Raw genomic sequence first — 19,611 nt, 5'->3', positions numbered from 1 at the left:
TTGGGAAGGCAATTTTCTTCAACAGTGCCTCTGTCCACCTAGATGTATAAATGGGCACCAGTGATTATTATCCTGTCCAGGAAAGAAGAGCAGTAACCAATTTAAGCTCCAGCAGGTACGAGCGGGCACTAACCCTTGTGACGACTTACCTTATCACCTACAGCATGCATAATGGCCCTGCAGGGCGATTACCGCCTAGGTTGCTTCTTATTACCGAAACCAGAGTTAAGGGTCAGCAATTCAGTGTGAGTCCATAAAGACTTACTTTTTCATGTGATCTACAGCTACGGGTGCCATAAAAAAACCCTAAGTCCTTAAGGGCTCCAAGAAAGCTGAAATATTTTATTTCCCAAGTTGTCAAAACAGTAGTCTTTGCCGGAAAGATAACCCACTCCACCCCTGTCCTATCTTTTAAAAGAAAGTGGACACCTTGCCGGCTGCTTTGTTTGTTTGCGAGAAAAGAAACTACCTGCGATCTATTAATTAATTAATTAATTTAATTAAAATTAGTTTAATTAATAGATCGCAGATAGTTTCTTTTCTCGCAAACAAACAAAGCAGCCGGCAAGGTGTCCACTTTCTTGAGAAAGCAACAAAAGGAAAATACTGATAGAGAAAGGGAAAGAGTGCCCGTGAGTAATCTTCTAGCAATTTAGCGGATTGGCGGCGAAAACGGACCGTGTTGGACGTCCTTATCAATCATTTACAACATACGTGAGCCATTTACACTGGGGCACTGGGTATGAATAAATATTCAGTAAACAAATCATTCCATTGAGGTTCTCATACAAGTTCTATCATAATCATTCTCTGCAATATCAAGGAGACGAATCAACCTCGTTGAGGAGAAGGCCCTGGGGACGAGGTTGGGAGACGAATCTGCACGAGAAAACAACTGAATTCCGAGTCAGTCATAGCCAGCAAACTACAATGACCTCGTCACGTACGGTATTAATCGACCTGTGTATATCTAACTCGCAACGACGCACTTGCGACCAATTTATCGCTGGGGCTAAAATTTCTAATGTTACCTCACTTTTAAGGGATTGTAGGAAAGGGGCATGTCTGTAAAAGTGAAGCCAGGTAAGCGTTTTTTGTAAGTGAATTTATCCAGACACTTTGCAAATAGACTGGAAGAGTGACTGCAATTTGTGTTAGACGATTAGCTTTAATTATATTCGAAATTTCTTAAAGGTTCAAAACGATTCTCAAGTACTGTCACGACAGATGTTGTGGTTGCATTTAAAGAGACCGATAAGTTATTTTTTTCTTCAGAAAATATTAAAGCCCAAACAGGTGGGTTATAGTACTACTGAATGGAACTACTGATTTAATTAGCGCTTCATTACTACGGGCCACAGACGTGATACGTTGAACGAGTAAGAGATGTGTTGTTAGGTAAATAAAGAGTTTTCGCAGCGGCTCTACTGTCCGTAATTTTAAAGACTTCTTCCAAGAAATTTATAACCGCTTTCGGACCACTATCTGATCGGTCCTAAAACAATCACCTAAAAATTTCTTATTAACGGCAAGTCTTTTCGGTGGCAATCAACTTCAGGGTCTCTTTTTACCATAACTTGGAAGGAAAAAAGATAATCGCAATTAAATGGCTGATTTTTGCAGACACGCTTTGTTGAAACGTTAACCGCGAGTAGCCTGGTTAGCCATCTTCTCGTAAGTTTTTTTCTTAGTAAAAGCCTCAACCTTAGTATTTTTTTCTTGATATTACTAAACTAAGGCCTGAACTTTGCAGAGATACTAAGACCTCAAGATATAAAACATGGGCATGGAAAATATTTGGTCTGAAAAACAGGCCATTTCCGGTTGCTTCCCATATGCTTCAAATATGACCAAGTTGTGATAACAGCCACAGGCTAGCGAAAAACGTCCATAAGCTAATGTTCTCACCCGTAAAAGCCTAAGGATAGGGCTTTACAAAGATGGTTTTGTTTTTGCCTGAAATTAATTTCATGTTGCAAAAAGAGAGACTTAAAAGTGGCCAAAATTGCACTGAAAATCAGCCTCTTGGGACCCCTGAGGGGCTGATATCCAGAACTCGGCTAAAAAAAAAGTCGTTGAACCTAAAACTTTGGCATATTACATAAGTCGACATAAGTACTTTGTGTACCAATTTTAAGCGAAATCGGCCGACCTTCATTTCCAAGTCTGCCCCGGTCTCTCAGGCAAAAGCTCTTAAACTGAAAGAGTGCATTATGGCATGATTGTTCGTTTTGCCATAGTTAATAGAGGGGACTGGTTTTGAAGCTCGGCGAATGTCAAACGAGCAAACAAAGATGCCAAGATTTAGTTTGGAAAGTCCACGACCGTGCACAATCTCAGTTTTGTTTTGCGCTCATACACTATGTATGATTACGTTACCAACACGTTTCTATTGGTTAGTTCTTCAGTACGGAGTAAACAACTATTGTGTCCTGTGCACGGTCAAGGCCAAAACAGAACAAAAACATACAACAAAGAAATTTGTCGGGTTTCATAACCATTCCCCTCTATTAACTAATGTTTTGCGTACATATTTACGCCGTAACAACAAGGAACTCAGTCTATTCTTGGTGGTGATCAAACAGTTAGTCACATCATTTCTTCGAGCCGATAAAAACAATTCATGTGCGGTCATAGTGAAAGGCAAACCCGTCAACTTTGGTGATGAAGACAGGATGCACTTGTCCTTTGCATCCTTCATCTCAGGGGGAAGAAACCGTAGAATTCATTGAAGTGTTACAAAAATTTCTTTTATTAAAACATAGACTAGAATAAGCATACTTAGCATAGATTAATACAACACAACCCATGATTTGCATGCTGTAACAAAAGTGTCATGTATAACTAGGTGTGTTCTGACTTTTCTGATCTTTATTGATCAATATCGCTATTAGAGTTCGAGATAACTGGGTAAATTTCGGTCACGGGAAGCCAAAACTTGTTCGAGATGGCGAGTAGTTCGAGTTAAATGAGTTCGAGATAACCGAGTAAAAATGCTTGAAATTTTATTGGCAAATCCAAGGGAAATGGTTTTATGTTCGAGATAACAGAAAGTTCGAGATAGCGAAGTTCTATACTGTGTTACTTCACCGTTACTTTTAACCGACTGGGCAGCCTGTGCTGTGTCCTTGGCATGCACTGGTACTGATAAATACCGGGTACCAGTTACACCAGGAATCCACTCTTGGTTACAATTATTTCGTAACTACCGAAACACAAAAATGAAACGTATCCTAAATTTTTACCTTTACATACCATAAAAAAAAACTGCGATTTTCTTAGACAAATCTCATTTTTGACTACCAGGACTGGCTTCATTCTCGTTTCCAGAGTCTGCTTTTCTTTTGGTGAGCGCCAAGAACACGTACTCTGGCCACAGCTAATGCAGGACGTCGGACTCTGACCACAGCCAAAAATATGCGCAGTCGCGGTGATTGTACAATGTTGTAACCGTTGACGACCGTTACTGTTTCAAATTTCTAAACTGAATGCGCAGAAGAGCCGGAAGTCCGTGATTCCGCGCAAACGTCCTGCATTAGCTTTAGCCAGATTCCGTGTTCTTGGTGCTCACCAAAAGAAAAGTGGACTCTGGGGACCAGATTGAACTTGCTACTGATCACTTATCTGTAAAGGCGGAATTTGTCGTTTTCGCGCAAGCATAAAACAAATCTTGAAAAGGATATTGCCACACGTGAAAATAAACTCAAAGTGGAGAGATTTTGTGTAACGTTGTATATGAAGAAGAAGCGATTTGGAAAAACAAAGCTGTAAAAAATGGTTTGGTTGAAAAGACGGGGCGCGGGGTGCCGATGTCTGGGGAAAACACGGGGTGCCGGGTCCTATGGAAAACACAGGGTGCCGGGGTCTATGGTTTTTGTTTTCCACGGACCCCCGGCACCCAGCGCCCCAGCTTTTCCACCAAACCATAAAAAATTGCGACAAAATATATCTTAAAAACATTTGAAGATATTGAAGATTTTAAAAAATTGCTGAAAACGGCGACGTTTCGACGTTTGCTAAACTTTATTATCAAGTCGAAAAGTATTTGTCGGGTTACAGTTTAAAAATACTAGGGGTATCCATCCAATGGTCCCATTCAATTTAAAGGAGCTGGCAAATTTAGGTCTTTGCTCGAATTGCTCGCAAAAATTACACGGGTGCTCGCTTGCTCGTGCTCGCAAAATTTTTGAAAGCGCTTGCATGCTCGGATTCTCGTTAAAATGTGCTCAATTGCTCGAAATTTCAGTACTTTTTGACCTTCAGAGCTAGTACTAGAGCTTGTCAGTTAATCTGTACTGCTCACGGTAATTGGTTAGATTCTAGAAGCCTCCGAATAAATAAAGCTTCATTGCGTTGAATCTTTTTCAGTCAATCAGCGGGAAAACAGTTTGCCGATCATTGCAACCAAAACCCAAAATGCTTGTGAGACTGAATGTCACGTTATTTACATTTCATAGGAACTATATAACCAAAAACAAACCATACCTTCCATTTTAGCGACGATTTAGACAGAGACGGAAAACTTTTGATCGCAGGCTTTGGATCTAGTAGATCACCTTGAGAGATTTGAAAGCTCTTGAAGTACACCCACTGACTCACGTGAAGCTACGTGACGTAATTTGGCATCAAGCAGAGGACAATTGGCTGTAAGCTGCTGGGATTGGTTGAACCGCCCTAACTTTGCACCTATTGTCCTGTTTTGGAGGTGACAGCTCTGATTAGCTATTACTTGGTACAAATTCCGGCTAGCGGAATATTTACGAACTACTCGAAGTGCTCGCTGCTCGCCATCTGTGTTTTTTCTTAAGTGCTCGCTGTTCGCCATCTGTATTTTCTCAAGTGCTCGCTGCTCGCAAGAAAAAATTTACAACTGCTCGTGTTCGCAAAAAATAAACACACTGCTTGCATGCTTGCACAATGGGTGATTAAAAATATTTAACGTAAGAAAAAAAGAAAAGAAAAAAGTAAGCGAAAAGTTTAGCATTTATGGAGTCCGTCCGTCTAAAGCCTAATTTAAATATCCTGACGGACTCCATAAGTGCTAAACTCTTTGTTTCAAATATTTTCTTTTTCTTTTCTTTTTTTTACGTTACACCTATTTTATCACAGATTGTTCTTATTAGTATTTTTAGACTGTAACTTACAAACATTGATTTGATAGTGAATTTTAGCCAACGTCGAAACGTCGTCGTTTTTTTGTAATATTACAACGTTTTTTAAGAAATGTTTTGTCGCAATAGTTAAGCTTTGTGAGAAATGTGTTTTTCAATGAGCCAACGGAGTCTTGCATCGTGTAAGTTTTGTTTACGGACATGTAAGTAAAATTTTATTACAAATATTGAGAAAAAAAAGTATAAATGATAAATTTTAAGCACGAAAAACCTATTCTTTCTGACATATCATGAACACTCACGTATCAGAATAACCAGTTAATTTTACTGCTCTAAGATGCCTATACTCTATTGTCAGCTAAACTAACAAGCTTTCAGACCCCCGAGCGCAAATGATTACATAGTCCTTCTTCCCACGTGAAAACTTTTGGTTTCAAATGACAATTCTTCTTTGATTATTCTTGTAATATCAAGAACCAGATTACGCGTGAGGCATCAACAAGATTAGTGTAATATGGACGGAACTCAATATAACTGAAGTTTGGATGAAAACATGAACGAATAATGATCCGATGGAAATAACAGCTGCGCCGGTGCTTTGCATTAAAATTCACGTAGTATGTGTTAGATTAACTCTGTGAGCAGATACAACAGTCGGCAGTGCGACTTTTTAAAACACTGTGCAGGTCTGCAGAAAAAAATAATTCGCTGTTATAGCCCAAAATGTGTGGATGAGACGACTCTATCATTTCTACTTCGTCGACAGTAAAAACTGCGGTTCATCAGGTCATCGCGTTTGCCGGCATGACAAGGCAAATTGAGTTGACGATTCCAAATGAAATCCTGAATGCGTTCATCCTTAAGATGAACCAAGAGCCATAATGAGTCCAATTATGGCTCTTAGATGAACGTGGAAACAGATAAGGGTGTGTTCACACTTAAGACTTGACTCATTTACGACCTTTCAACACAGAATGAAACTTTCAAAATAGGAAATATTGGTTGTGTTTTCACTAGGACAATTTTAATTAGATAAAGCCGGAAAAGTCCGGAAATACAGTGAAAACACCTCGTCTTGGTTTTAGCTAGTTAAAAATGCAAGCTGTTTTCACCAGCAAAAACAAGGGATTTTCTTGCCTTTACGAGCGGAAATTCACGCAGAGTTATACTACCTCGCGAGATGGTATAACTTGTCCTGATAAACACCGCAGCCAATCGGGCCGCCCGTCTTGACAGAAACCTGCCAATTGCGATGGAGCTTTCCAGGGTAATTATCGCCCGTTTCAGCCAGAATGTTTTACCCTCTCCAATGAGGAGAGAAAGTGACAAATGTCGAGGTGTTTTGTAATTGTTTAGCTTACCTTTAGTGTCACAAGTATATAAAGTGAATTGTTTTGAATATAACGGTCAAGCAAGGGTGTCTCTTCGGCCGATTGTGTCGAAGTCAGACGTTTTCTGTTTGTACTCAATACGTTGCAGCTGTACACATAATTTCATAAAATCGAGAAATTTCTGAATGTCGTTGTGACGTTAACACATTGGCGTCTGAAAACATGGGTCAGTACGCAGCTATTACAAGAAAATACGCCCTCATACAACTGACATTTAAGCAAATTTCCTGTTCACCAGTACTGATCGACAAAGCTAAAAATTGCCATAGGTTTACAAAATCCATCGATACAATTAGCAGTTTGCTGGTAGCTGATCGTTTAAGATGATTCCTTTGTTTTGCACCACGCATGTAATACTGCGCATAACATTCCGACTTCGAACATGGCGGCGTTTCTCGCCGGCTATCTGAAGAGAGACAACAAAGGCCGATTTTGCTGTTCAAAAGCTTTGAAGCGCAATCATGATAACTCTTCTTGGTTAAGAAGTTGTTGTTTTGGAACTTGCTCCAGTCCTTTCGCTGTAAATGATCATTGGGAAGCCTTGCCCCAATGCCGTCCATTTGTCGTCGTCACAGTGTTGCGAAGAAACGAGAAAGGTGATATGATATGATATGATATTTTATTATTTATGCACGGTAAAATCATCAGCTAAGATTACAAACAATGCTAAAATCTAAATTACAAAAGGTAAAATTTTAAAATGATTACAATAAAATACAATTAAACTATATTAATTCTAAAGCTGCTTTCCATGAATGCCGTGCTTTATACTAAAATATGTCTTTAATCAGATTTTTGAAAAGCCCAAGAGACTCTGCTTGTCTCGCTTTGAGGGGTAAGCTATTCCAGACAGTAGCACCTCTATAGCTGAAGCTGTTTCTATAATAATTTGTCCGCGGAAACGGAACATTAAGCTTTCTTTCAGAGTCTCTTAAACTATAAACAGATTCGCGGTTTGTAAATTTAGAACATAGATATTCCGGTGCTAGCCCCTGAAGACACTTATAGACCATTGTGGCTAGCGGAATTTGTTGCTGGCTAACTAGATTTTTCCAGCCTAAAATTTTGAATAGCTCGCTAGCATTTGCATCAAAATTAGAGAAGGTCAAAACTCTGGTTGCTCTGTTTTGCAGTTTTTGTAATTTGTCATGTAACGTGATACCACCTATATCCCCCTTTTAATCTTTTTATTTACTCGTAATAGGTACGCGGAAAACATATTTTAAAGAGAAAAAAAGTTGGATAGTAGAAGTTATAGTACTGTATTCCGAGTTTAGATATAAATGACGTGCTGAACTGAATTGGGAGCCAGAAACTGAGTGCAAGGTGATGACTGTAGCGATCCAATTTGCTTACATTTCTTTGCAAGATTGAGCAATTTGAAATCATTTTACTCAAAGATTATAGACCGGACAAACAACTAGGCTCAAGTTTTCGGTAATAGTCAGTAGCTTTTGCTATATAACAACAACTTTTCCGGTTGATCAAGTTTCGAATGATTCAGTCTCGAGTAATCTGGTAAAAAAGAACTCTTAGGGCGCATTCTTTTGGGACTATTCCAGTTATTCTTATTCCAGTTTACGAATAACAGAATACACGGAAAACCAATTCCCAAAAGAACGAATCTGCCGAATTGGTCCCAAAAGAACACGATTACCGCCTATTCTGAGTATTCCCGTTCCGGAAGAGTCCCAAAAGAATGTACTCTTAGAAAAAAGGGCATGCAGCGCGACCCCATCTTTTTATTGCATTTTTTTATGTTTTGTGTATGAATATCAATTGTGCCAAGTTTGACAAAAATCTGGATAGTTCGTCATTTTCAAGGGAATTACCTTAGGTGACTGAACACAGTTTTCAAGCACACATAATTCCATTTCTGCCATATTTATGCAAAATTTTCCGTGGAAGCTCAAACTTGGTCACTGATAAGTACCACCACGAAGGTTGATATTTTTCACCGTTTGGGTGCTCTGCAGGCTGTTACCATGGTAACGATGCTAATTCAAAACACCCTTCAGCATTTGCGTACTAAAAATAATTGCAATAAAGAAAGTTTATCAGCTGTTATCATAGTATTTCAACAGAAAACGGATTTTTCATAATTAGCTGATAGACGTTTTTTAGCTTTCTCAAATATTTGTCCGTTAAATTTCTGACTTTCTTGATAGACGACTATTAGAAGTCGGAACTATTTAAATTCTAAATTTCTGCAAAATCTAATGACGGGTTTGCGAGAAATTTGACAGCTGTTGGTCTCAATTTTTTTTTGGAGCGAATGCGCATGCGCAGCATTTTGCTAGGTTTTCCTTCTAAAGCATTATGACGTTGAAGTAATGGAAGTAAATCCAGGGTTTTCGCGAGAAGGAGAAAAAAAAAGTTTGGCTCAATTGTTTTGCTTTCAAAATCCGTCCGGCCTTTAATGAATGGCGTTGACCGCGGAGAAACTGTGTTCAGCCACGTTACGTTTGATCAACCTGATTTAAACAAACATTACTATGACTGCGTCAACTTAAGTAAACAACAAGACACAATTGAATGATCTCATATCTATACGAATGACCTTACATCCTTTCCAAAATAGACATTCCCTCCGACGATTTTGAACTACTTGAAAGGCTTTAATAGAGGTTCTCTTTTGTTTCATGCAGAAGGACGGTAAAGAAATAATATCAAGGCGTATGAAAAACAAGCCCTGAAAAACAAGGATCGAAGACCAGCCGGAGGACAAAGGCTCCACGGAAGAAATAACATCAAACAGTAAATTGCAAAGAGCATGGTTCTTATTTTCCATCTTAGTCATAACTTTTAATATTGAGCTAGAATTCACCGTTTCGATAAGTTTAGTCTTAAGCAGTATAGCAGGGCAATTGTCCAATAAATCCTTTGTTTCATGGCCGAGCTCGTCTCGTAGTATAGCTCGGTGGCAGAGCACCCAAATTAGTAATCGTCAGGTCGTAGTTTCGACCACTGCAATTCAGAATAGAGCACTCGGGTTTTTCCGAGTACTCCCGAGTCCCAATTCATGATTCTAGTTGCTCTCCTTTTGTTAGCAATGGGGAATTTTCCAGTCCCTTCACGAGTGCATTAAGCAAATCAAGGCGTTATTGCGCTTTGAAATTAAATGCATTGCGAACCTCCAATCAACTTCACTGCCGCTGCCGCCAAATGACATTTGCGGCGACAGTTTGTGGGTCATTAAAAACAAAGTGGATCGAAATTAGCCTTGCGACCATTTACGCATTGCTGTCCGGTTGACTTAACAGATCTTTTTGTTATAAGTGCAACTGTCGTATGAATAAGAAAATGAGAGGTTTTCATTTTTCAGCGATCAGACATGCAGATGGCTTTAAAAAGTCAGACTTAAACTAGAGATACATGTACTGCCAGTGATTTCAAAGCTTACTGCAGAGGATAATTAAAAATTACCCTCTCTTTCCCTCTCTCCCTCCAAGTGTCTCTCCTTCGCTCCATTTCGCTGTCGACATAATCCAAATCAGTGGCTTTTCATGTAATGCTTGATTAAAGGGAAAGGCACGGTCCTTTTTTTTTTTTGGAGTTGTAGAGCCTCTTAATAAACAAGTGAAGCAAAATAGCCGTGAATGGTTCAAGTCGAATAGGATCAGACACAGTTGGCCTTATACTGGAATATTTATTTCTGAGATATTTTGGCTGGACTCTGTAATTGCGCCACTCAATTAACTCGAGTGGACTTTTAAATCCCGATCTCTGATTAGACAATCCCTTTGCGGATTAAAAACACACTTTCGGTATTCTAATTACAGAATGGACCTACATTAATAAAACGCACTTTATTCTTCCCTGCCGCATTCGAAAACAAATATGACAAAAAAATGACTACCGGTACTTTCGAAAATTGTGACAGTAATAAGTGCGTAAATTTAACATTGCTTTTTTCCTCAGGCGACTTTCTGTACTATTATTTTAGATTCAATCTATATTATAAGAACTAGGAAACTGTGAAAATTATAGCCAAAGTCTCGTAGTTGTCTTACATGAGTTAGTGCACGAATCGGTACTGCTTGATCAGTTATGTTTCAAGAGATTTTCATGGACTTACCTTCAAAGGTAAGCTGTGAAATGAAATATCAGTGATCTTATATTCTCATCGTCCTGTTTCGTGCTATTTATTCCTTTTATATATTTGCCCAGGCGATGAAATTGACTTTTTGTTATCCATGGAGATCTTTCAACTCGAATTTCAATAATTTTCTCCAAACACATCATTTGCATTTCTAGAGGTATACCATTAAATTTGATTTTACAATATTGAATTTGGCATCAGTTTTCAGAGTAATTTGTTGGTTAGCGCAGTTAGTCAATATTTCCTTAAATTTATTTTCTTAATTCCCAAGACTTGGAGTTATCAAGCATACATCAAGGTAATTCCCTTAAAAATGACGTACTATGTACTGAGATTTTTGTCAAACTTGGCACAATAGCCCTTTTCACGGTTAGTTTTGCTCGTTTGCATTACAATGTAATCTAACGTGGATGCGAGGCAATTTCGGGTTAAACTAAAAAATAGCCCGAAATTGCCTCACATACATGCTAGATTGTATTGTAATGCAAGTGAGAAAAACTAACCGTGAAAAGGGCTATTGACATTCATACACAGGACAAAAAAAATGCAATAAAAAGATGGAGTCACAGTGCTTGCTTTTGCACCGCATGCCCTTTATTCTTAATGGTTTTTTACCGAATCACGCGAGAAGCGTTCGAAACTTCATGAACCGGAAATCTTGTTGTTGTTATATAGAATGAGCCGACTTGTTTGTCCGGGTTGTACCCTTTTAGTAAAGTGATTTCAAATTGCTCAATCTTGCAAAGAAATGTAAGCAAATCGGAAAACTACAGTCATCACCTTGCAGTCTGGTTCTAACTGCGCTGCAGTCTCACCAGGAGACCAAGAGTAGAAGCTTGCCTTTCCAATACAAGCACCATGAGTCAACCTTTGCGCGTATCTCTCTATTAGCTCTTCTGCTCTTTACGCACTGTTTTAAATGGCCAATCAGAATAAAGTAATTGCCTAACGAAGACAAAGATAGCAAAAACAATGTGTGCCAATTGTGCAAATTAATGTAAATGTGAGTCTCCCTCTGAAAGGTTAGTTCTAAATATAGAAAGATACGCGCCAAGGTTGACTCAAGGATATAAGGCATATGGAAGTTCGTACGACCATGGGTACCTGATTTCACGTCATTTATACTGTAAATACCACAACTTCAATCTTCTGACCAACTTTTTTTCTCCTTAAAATATGTTTTCCGCATACCTATTACAAATAAATAAAACCATTACAAAGTAGGGGTCACTGCGTTTCTTCGCAACGCGACGACAAATGCACGCCATGAATGCCGTGGGGCCAGTTTCGGCTTCAAAATGATCATTTTGCGCGAAAGGACTGAGGTGAGTTCCAAAACAACAACTTCTTAACCAAGAAGAGTTATCATGATTGCGCTTAAAAGCTTTTGAACAGCAAAAAGCGGCTTTTGTTGTCTCTCTTCAGATGGCCGGCAAGAAACGCCGCCATCTTAGACTGGTTGCAATGTTATGCGCAGTATGAGATGCGCAGTGCAAAACAAGGGAATCACCTTAATCAGTCTTCACGACGAACCATCAATCAGGACTGATTGATTACAGGATGATTTTCTAGCACTATGACTGCAATAATAAGTCCTTCATTTAGGACACTGGAATGATTTGTTGATATATTTGCATTGTTTTTGTTTTTAAATTTTCCTTCGTCTTGGTCATTTATCTTTGTTAATTTCTTTCTCGTCTTAATTAATTTGAACTCCTCAATTATACTAAAACAATTATTCCCCTCAGGCTCGGTGAATATCGACTTCGATATTCACTTCGCCCTCGGCTCAGCACCCGACGGTTCTTCATTTCTGAAACGGTAGTAAACATTTTCCTGAGTGGTATCAGCTTAAAACAATCAACTCAGGATGGCAGACGTTTCTGTCGGAACATGTTTCACAAACTCAAAGGTTTCGTCATTTTCTTAAAATGTATTTTTTACAAACATAATTATAACTTTCCTGTGGTGGTGGTCATTGCTCTTTTTTAGGCTCTTTTACTTCATTCGCGGAGAAAATCATCTAACCTTCAAAACGTGCATAATAACAAAGAACTACATTTGCATCCGCCCATGCTTTTGTGATTTACGTGCGTACAGTAGTGTTCGGAATGTTGTAATTTTGTTTCGGCATAATATTTTGCTATTTGAAGCCAGAAGAGTAGTTAATTAAAACGTAAAAAATAACAAGCTCTGTGGTATTCTTGATATTAAGAAGCCATCTTTTGTCTAATCGCATGCAACGAACTGAGCTCGGAACCTCGTCACTTGACGGTCTGATATCAACACCCAGTTAACTTCAATAGTTTCAAGTTTGACATTGAAATCGATACGGTATATAAAGCTTGGTTTTTATTAAAAGCGGACCAATTGAGCCGAGTTGAACTAACTCTCCCACTTGAATAGCAAGCTGGTAATTGTTTGCCAGTTGGGTATCAGCTTAAAAGTAAAGTCCATGAGTTGAGCGCTCTCCCTGATTATGAAGAAAGCAATGTCATTTGCCATCTTCAGAAGAACAAAGTTTAAAGGGGGAAAAAAACAAGTGAGGCTGAGCTCTGGGTTATTTAAAATTTGTTCGCTATCCTTTTTTTTAATTTGTTTCCTTTTTAATTTTTTATTTTTATCTTTAAGTCTTACCTGGTTGATCGAGGAGACAGCGAGTGGAGTGCGGAGTTTCTGAGCTTGTGATTTTAAAGTGAAGTATTGAAGCGTGCTTTGTGTATGTATTATAAAGAAACTATCGAAAAAGAGAAACAGTGGCAATGAAAAATTTGATTTGTAAATGTCCCTTCCTTCGTCTTAATTTGTGGATACTGCCCCTTTTGTTCAGTCAAATACTTAATTTAACGGCGATTGGGCCATCTCCGAGCTCATGTCTGCCTCCTCTTCAAAGCGAGTCTAAGTGCGAAGTTTTTGTGATGGTAATTGGTTCTACTTTACATACGAATGACTTCGCACTTAGACTCGCTTTGCAGAGAAGGTAAACATGGACTCGGAAATGACCTATTAAAAGGATTTTACCTTGTGGGTATGCATAAGCTAAAAATTCTGGTTTTGGCCTCGAAATTATTTCATATCACGTTCCCGGCGGTTGTTAAGTCGAATGTCTTGTTGATATCGACCAAAAAACCAAAACGAAACTCCGAACTCGTGATCGTTGAAATAAATGCTTCCATCGTGATGAAGGGAAAATAGGTTCAATGTACTTCAATGTACCTTATTATACCCTCGCTAAAATAAAAGGCAATAATGAAAATCTAACATTAGCTTATCCTAGTCCTGTGTTTGTCCTTCGGAACATATGGTCCGGACGCTACTGCTCATGCGTTCCAGATGTTGCCATTACCGTGACAGCACGTCACACCTTCCCCATTCTTAATCGTCTCTGTACCATCAAGAGAAAATGAGGGGACATAGAGGGAGGCTCAGGGCGTTGGCCGAGATATGTCATGTCCACGAAAGTTATTTTGAGACGAGCGGAAGTCTGTCTTCTGAGACGTCCGCATTCAGACGTTAAGTCCACTTCGCCCGCCATTACATGAAATCTTTGCTTTTCTTTCAAACATCAGACCGAGGTTGACCTATATGCGGACGTCTCGGAAGACAGACTTCCGCTAGAACAAAGAATTCCGCTCGTCTAAAAATAACTTTCGTGGACATGACATATCCCAAGGGTTGGACCGGGAGCCTCCCTCTCTGTCCCCTCATTTTCTCTTGGTACCATGAATTAGTGTTTTAAAATCATCTGATCATTTGATCACCCACTAAAACCTTTTGAAAGAAGGCAACTAAAGTAAACCCTGTTTGAGAATGATTTATATAGCCTAAAATAAACTGGCTTTCGGCCAAAAACCATTCATTCACTGAACCGCCAATCGGTTAGGTATCAAGCTACAGTGCGTAAGGTCGCGGGTTCGAATCTCAAATGTACCAATATACTCCCGCGCGATCTTTAACGACGAAGGTGCTCCTTTGTAATGACATGCAAGACTTTCAAGTCTTCTCGGCCAAGGGCTTGAAACCGACGTTTAAGAATCCACACCGGCAGTCACTTTCGCAAGGAGTAGGGAATGGAGTTCCTGGGATTCTGTTTTGTCCTTGTAAAGGGCACATACTCCACTTGCACAAAATCCCAGAAATTTGCATAGGTATTGTTTTCGATTTGTCTTGAGACATTTTAATGTCCCAGTAGAAATTGCAAACAATGATTATGCAAAATTGGGGGGGGGGGGGGTAAAAAAGGTGTATTATGGGATTTTTACAAGCAAAGAATTGTCAAAAATTACTGGAACTCTTCTGTATGGTGTCCCCCACCACCCGTGTGATGAAACTCAAATGAACTAAGGTTTATCAAAAAAAATTGCTGTGTACCCACGATTGGGTCAGCAGCAAGTTCACTTGCCGTTCGAAAGAACGATCCCCAACCCAAAACAAGTTCTTGCTTTCCCTGAAACAGACGCACCAATTGGAAAACAACACAATAAGAAATTCAAAGAAATGGAAGCCACTTCTGTCCCCGCTGCAACGAGTCTCCTAAACCCTTAACCTTAACCTTGAATTTTTAAATATTGATTCCTCTATTTTAAAACTATCATTATAAATGTAACCCTAAAGGAAAGAGATGGTTTTTAGAAGTGCTAGAAGTCGTATTTCATTTATTTATTTTATCTATTATTATTATTTATCTTTTTCTCTTTTTCATGTTAGAAAACGTAATTTTAATGCAATTAGTGCTTAGTAGTGCTGTAATTCATGTCACGTTCGTATTGCAATACTCATTGTATCGTTTACTGTACTTTGCAATGTTTTATGGTGTAAGTGTGCATATTTAAAAAAAAATTACTATTAAAAAAAATAAAAGTAATAAAAAAAAGTTCACTTTGATGTTATGGCTTTAGCGTTCGAGCGTATTGTGGATAAAATATGGAAAATTAACACAATATTTGAATAATACATTCATGTCTAAACACATCGCAAAATTGATCAGATTTGACAGCATTGTAAAAAATCTACTAAGTAAAAAAATTATAACTAAGACCGGTAATTATTTAGTTTCATGTCGGAAATTGAGCCCATAGTTCTAGATTTAATCTGGTCCGGAGAAGTGGGCAGCCGTTTTCTGACTATTATTTAGCAAAGTGGGCCCTTCTGTAAAAAAAAACCCCCTATTTCCCATTGCTTACGATTCCTGTCTATAATTAACTTTGAATAAAGGAGGTGCAAAACTTGTAAAATCATTAACCAACCTGTGTAAGCCTTGGAATTAATTACGAAGCGAAGCTCAATCAACGTCACCTTCAATTCGATTAGAAAAACTGAAAGTCTTTGAAAACGGCAAATCTTCGCAACAAGTAGTCCTTGGGCATTTGCTAAATGACTATTCTCTTCAGAAAAGGAGAAAGACCCCATAAAATCGTCTCGAGGCGAAGTTTAATACCTTAGCATAAAAATGGCCAAGAAAGTTAAGATGAGGGGTTTTACTTAAAACAGTAATATTTAAAGCTTGAGCATTCTGAGACCGTGTAAAGTTAAAAACAACATTTTCGCGTTACTTACAGCACATTCCGTCCATGGCTAGCTACCTTGCAGAACTTACTTAAAAGTTTCCGTTGTCACAGGATGACATCTTTCTTCTCTGGCTATCAGATAAAAAAAATCATAATATATTCTAATTTTTCAAAGTAGACCACTTGCGTCGGTTCAACATGTTTTAACACGGTTGAAAGGGCGCGGCAAACGGTTCGAAAAAATCGAACTGATGTTGAAGCAAATGTTAAAGCCTTTTGCATGTCCGGGCCTAAAAGGGAAAGTACGTTCTAGAAAAAGTTTCTCTAACTTACAAGAAAGCTTCCCCAGGAATTCGAAAATAATTGCCGTTTTGTCCAGTTCCCTATTAAAAAGTAACAAGAGCACTTTGAAGTTGCCTCTTTCGTGACTTCAGTGGAGAGCGCCACAGGAGGCTCGAAAGGGTTTTTCGTTGCTATAGTGTTTGCAAAACGATGAAAAATACCAAAGAAGGATATTTCATGGTGTAGGCAAACTATAAATATCTTTTCAACTCTGTTGTCTGATAATACTTTAAGGGCACTCATGGTGTCATATTGGTTACCATGGCAACACGCCAGGTCCACAAGAAGGCCCTCTAAATAGAGTTATTTCGATATATTAAAATTCAGTCCTAAACAAAAGACACCATCTCGAGGCTCTGGGGAATAGAGATAAGGATTTGTATGAGTTTATTCCCCAGAGCCTCGAGATGATGCCTTTTTGTTTAGGACTGAATTTTAATATATCGAAATTGGTCTATTTCAGTCTTTGAAAATTATCCGAAAAAGTAAGTCGGCGACCTACCTTTTTTATTTCTTTGTTGGAAATATACCTAAATTATTAAACTTCTTAAAGAGTATGACAAAAAGTTATTCCGTAGAATTTAAGATACATCGCAGAACTAGATGACTTAGAAGTACCATCGTGAATGATACGTGCATGCAAGAAATCAACATAGGTCACCGAGCAAAATTTCGAGATAAAGACAATTTTTTCCCGCAGGTTTTATTTCCGGTTCGCGCGATTTTACGCTGTATTTTCACTTCCGGTGTGTTGCGCGCGCTACTTTAGGAATAGAAGTGATATCATTTTTCTGGCTAGGGGCGGGAGAAAAATACCGACTGTATAAGTTTGTTTTTTATACTGCCGGAACGAAAGAGAGGAAAGGAACTTTATTTAAGTGTCTAGTCGAGGAGGACCTTCAGCTAACGGATTTGATAAACCCATAATCATGCTAAACCATATTAAGCTCGAGAGAAGACATAACTAGCCCTCCATCATTTGTTTATAACACGTTTCCTTGTTTTTACTTTTTCGGCGCACATATAAAGGGACTTAAAAACGTAGAAAAAATCTCAACGCAAATCCCCAGTAGGAGAAGCTCATAATGAAAACCTAGGCACGCATCAAGTACGTATAGAAACTTTAGATAAGGGAACAACAAGGTTCAATCATTGAAACATGTTCTGCGAGTGTGTTTTGATGTTTGGTTTATGTCTTTCCCATTCTCTACAAATCTGCAACGTCGGAAATGACCAAGCCTCAAGTCGTAAAGAAAGAACGAGGTTTTAAGGGAAACTGATTTCGACGCTCAAAATTTCCACGAATTTAAAGTTGCCTTTGAACACGAATGCTCTCAGTTATAAATTTTAATTTCTGGATCATTTTGGGTTTGTTTCAAGAGTTGAATGAAATGGAATGATCAAAAGAAGTATAAGCTTGCAATTATAATCAGCGGTTTCGTCTGCTCTTCGCTTTTCTATTTCATCGTTGCACTGGTTCCTAATAATTCAGAGTCGCTGGGCATGGAGAATGTGAGTCAGCATTCCACGAAAAAAATTGGTTTGAAACAGGTGGACGTTTGGAGAGAAATTTGAAAATCTATTGCCAGGTGCTTGCGTCCTCCTCATAATCTCGAATTTGGTCATTTCACGTCGTTGTCAAGACGAGAATCTTTTCTGTCAAGCTCTTGCTTAGGGAGGCAGTGTGGCCCAATGTGGCCCAGCTGCACTTGTAAATAGCCGACTGGTTTGCCTCCGGCCAGTTGGGATTCTTAACAGTTGTTGTTGTTGTTGTGTTGTGTTGCTTCGTTGATTGTTTCATTGGCCCTGAAAAGCCCCTATGGGGAGCGGTCAATTAAGTATGTTTGTATTAGAATCCAAAAGCCGGAAATGTATCAAAATGTGAAACGCACATACGCGGCGTGCAGAGCGTTTGTTTTTGCTAATTAAACCTTTTGTTTGGTCGCGTTCTCGTAGTCGCCGTCCTCCTTGCTTAAGCTCCCTGATTCCATGCTCTTTTTACACGTGAGACCGATAAAAGATCCAGTCGTCCGAATTCTCTAACTGTAAGCGCGCAAAGGAGACCAATAAAAATGCTAATCAGCATTTTGTTGTAATTGCGGCGAGCGAAGTTGAAAATGATAATTTATCCTTGCTATCCAAACTGTCTGCAGCGTCCAATATAACTCACTCTTAATTTAATTATCTTAAACGGTTATCTTAACCGGTTATCATGACCAAATTGGCATTTCTTAATTTTAATTTTTTAAGCAACCTCGAGATAGGCGGATAGAGGTGTTTACTTGGGTTATTGCGGCAGATGTCTATTTTGCACAACATTTCCTGTCCACTAATTTTTGTTTACGGAAGTTTATTCAACACTTAAAATCGCTAAGTTGAATGTAAAAATATAGACTTCAAATGGCGTGGCCTGATCTAAAATGATCGGCCACTATATTTATGTTATTTACTGCGCCTTACGCCAACATTTGACACCGAAAAATGACTTACTTGTTCCAAAATGTTTGTGTTTCTTCCTTGCTGAGGTCACGAATAGAAAAAAAGGATTAAATCGACCTTTTTTCCAAATGATAACGGCAATTAAGTATTTTTGCAATAACCAAACGCCACATGATTTAAAGCAAATTTACGGACCAATTTAAAGCAACGACTAGGAACGAATCCAGTCAGACTACCTGTAAAACAGCAATACCCTATTACGCAGAAAACTGATCATTTAGGTCTGTTCACATCAGAAGAAAATATAACTTTATATATAAGTCACCTACTCAAAGACTTAATGAATACCCTAAAAGAAAGGCCACCACTTTATTATGAAAATTGCTTCATGCTCAGTGAATGGATTTTCAGTTTCCTTTGTTGACGGTAAGAAAACTGGAAGTCTACTTGGTCGGTATAGAGGATTCATACAATAAGGAGGCAGAATTGCTTGGATTAAACGAAAACCAAACGCGGAAACATAAAAAATCCAAGCTACATAAACGTACGTGCTGAAAGACACGAATACTGATTTAAAATGTCCCTGCAAGTCAACTCAACTTAATGAAGAAAAATTCGGAATTATTTCGGTCTCCCGCACCAATATGCTTTTGTTTGCATAAAAAAGGAATCTGAACATATCTCAGTAGATCCTTAAATAGCTGGCGTGAATAACAAGG

General features: G+C 38.6%; 1 protein-coding gene across 1 annotated transcript in view; it reads right to left on the bottom strand.

Moving 5' to 3' along the window:
- Positions 1–19,611, bottom strand: part of LOC138044872 (uncharacterized) — an 81,358-nt gene that overhangs the window by 58,575 nt on the left and 3,172 nt on the right. The window contains exon 2 of the mRNA XM_068891274.1: positions 16,201–16,243. The gene's annotated coding sequence lies outside the window, so the exon portion shown is untranslated. The remainder of the gene's footprint in view (positions 1–16,200; positions 16,244–19,611) is intronic.

Source organism: Montipora capricornis, chromosome 1 (assembly GCF_036669925.1).
Source record: "Montipora capricornis isolate CH-2021 chromosome 1, ASM3666992v2, whole genome shotgun sequence".
Taxonomy (NCBI): Eukaryota; Metazoa; Cnidaria; class Anthozoa; order Scleractinia; family Acroporidae; genus Montipora; species Montipora capricornis.
This window is presented reverse-complemented; position numbering and strand designations above follow the sequence as displayed.